General features: G+C 57.0%; 1 long non-coding RNA gene across 1 annotated transcript; it reads left to right on the top strand.

Annotated features, from left to right (window-relative positions):
* The first annotated feature begins 6 nt into the window (after positions 1-6).
* On the top strand, positions 7-1377 carry LOC121024577 (uncharacterized). Its single transcript, XR_005787753.1, has 2 exons — positions 7-286; positions 377-1377. It is a non-coding gene; the product is annotated as an uncharacterized LOC121024577 (long non-coding RNA).
* Positions 1378-2483: the final 1106 nt, after the last annotated feature.

The following is a 2483-nucleotide window of genomic DNA, read 5'->3' as shown; positions in this document are numbered from 1 at the left end:
CCCCGTCCCGCAACCCCCAGGAGGTGGAGGCGCGGTAGTCCCCGCGGGACCCCGCGCCGCCTGTACAGAGACCCTCCCACAAATGCACTGCTGTAAACTTTTCTACGTGGACGTTTCTAGAACCTAAGCACAGCGCCGTCAGTCCTGGGGTGACCTTCGCTTTCCGCTCGAAGCCCGCGGAGTCGGGGAGTTTCATCCGCAGCCTTGCTGGGGGTGATCTTTCGTTGTCCGAGCTTGAGGTTAGGCCACTGGAAGAGAATTCGAGTTTGTATATCTTTTCCCACAGGTGAGAAGCGTTTTTAATAGATTTGTATTTTTTTCAATTTTGTGCTCTTTAGACACTTAAAACAAGAAACTTTTGCTTTTTTACCTTCAGTTCGGATTTGCAATGTAAAGGCCTCAGATCCCTCTCTAGAGCCCCAGGATCTTGTCTTATTTATGGAGAAAACACGGTCATTTTGTCCAGCGCACTGTGAGGCCCCCCCACTCAGGGCCGGCCCTGGCCCTCCCTTGGTACTGGGAACCGAAGTTACAGATATATATGAAAATAATAATAATAATGTACAAAACTTTTTTTGCCTTATTATGCAGAAGCGTAAGAGGATTTTTTTCGGTTTTTAAAAAAAATGAAATATGTAAATAGTCTGTTAATATAAATATATGGCGTTATTAAATTCTTAACCTGGGTAGACTTTATAAAAAGTTTCTAGAAACCTCTCTGGTTATTTGTTTAACACGGTCACACACAAAAAAAACCCTCGCTGTCAGTTGGAAACGCGCGCAAGTTTAACTGCAGCACCGACCCTTCAACTATGCAAGCGCTCTGAGGTGGGGCTGGGCCGCCGTCCGGGGAACGAGGCTCGGAGCGGCCACGCCGGCCTCCCCGGTCCCCAGCCCCGGGGCCCTGCCCTCCCTGGGACTGGCCGGCTCTGGCCGCAGGACACTTCCGTGGATCCTGGTTTCGTTTGCGCAGCGTTTTCGGAATCTGTACCTGACAAGCAGACTTTTAGGAGTGAAGAGTAAAGGTTCATCACAAAACGAAACGGTAACTGGTGTTTTCTCTCCTGTGCAAAGGCCGTCAGCAAACGTTTCTCAGCGTGGCCCTGCCCCGACCGAGGCCTTGGCATGATTTCCTTTTGCTTTCGGGTTTGCTTTCATAACCTCTCGAACGCCGCCTCGCCCTGCCCTCAGCGCCCTTTTCTGTTCCCCGGCGGCCACACGTGTGTCCGCCGCACTTTTGAGCCTTGTCGGTTCGACGTCCGCAGCCATTTGCTCCGTTCTGTACTTTCAACCCGTTTCCACTGTGGACTGTGGTTGCTTTAAACATTCAGTTCTCGTGTCAATCAATGAAGATAAATACAGTCTTGATTTCGATCACGAGGTGGTTGGGTGTTTTGTGTGGCATTGGAGAAGGTAGGGGGTCTTTGCCGGGTGCGTTGGGCGGAGCCCCGGGGTTGCCGGTCACCCCTGCCTAGGGGCGGAGTGCCTCGTGGGCTTCTAGACCTTCCCATCTCCGGCTTCACCTGGACTGGCTCCCCCAGGGCCGCTCCTGCTGTGGGATGCCCTCCCGGCCTTTGCCTGGGGCCTGTCCCTCGTCCCGTCCCGCCCTTTCTGCCTGCTCAGTCTTCTCTGCGCACCGGGTGGCGGCTCACCTCCGTGGAGGGCCGGCCTTGTTCCTGCTGCCCCAGCACCATTCAGAGCCGGGTGACCCTTCTGTGGAGAAATGAGGGCTCGGGGAGGGAGGGGGCAGAGGCAGAACTGGCCACCTCCACGCCCTGGGGGAGGACGGCAGGGGGCCATTTCCCCTGCTCTGTCCATGGTCCGGAAGTGGGGGCCCGGACGGAGCCCCCTGAGTGGATTTGCCTGTTAGCTGAGAAGCCAGGCCCGGAAGTGCCCTGAGCCTAAGAGGCGCGCCCCCCCCCCCCCCCCCGCCATGGAGAGTCGGGGGTGCCTCGCACGGAGCCCGCTGTGCCCAGCGGCCCGGGCTAAACCACACCGCCGCCAAGGCCGAGCAGCGCAGTGAGAAGATGCACAGGGCGGCCGGCCCGCCGGCCCCCAGGGCTCTGGGGACGTACTCATGGGTGGGTCTGAGCAGAGATGCATTTCAGGCTCTTCCCTTGACTAGGACCACCTGCAGGTCCAGGGATGGCACGTCAATGCAGCATTTGCGTGAGAAGCCAAAACACAGTCTGCACTGAACCGTAGGGTGAGGGGAGTAGGCCGGTGCTCACCCCGTCCCAGGTAAGGTCCCCTGGTGGAATGGCACCCGAGGGAGAGAGTTGGTATCTGCACCGGGGCAGGATGTAACAGCCCTGAGGGATGTCATCGTCAAGGGGTCACTTTCTCTAACGGTGTGTTATCCTTGAGGGTGACTCCTGATGGAGCAAAATCCATAGTGAGGTTCTGCTCCCTGGGGAGCACTCTGGTGGATACACTCCGGGAGCACTCTGGTGAAGCATCCCCCTGGGAGCACTGGTGGTGGG

Source organism: Herpailurus yagouaroundi, unplaced genomic scaffold (assembly GCF_014898765.1).
Source record: "Herpailurus yagouaroundi ecotype Mexico unplaced genomic scaffold, PumYag 66100, whole genome shotgun sequence".
NCBI classification, from domain to species: Eukaryota; Metazoa; Chordata; class Mammalia; order Carnivora; family Felidae; genus Herpailurus; species Herpailurus yagouaroundi.
This window is presented reverse-complemented; position numbering and strand designations above follow the sequence as displayed.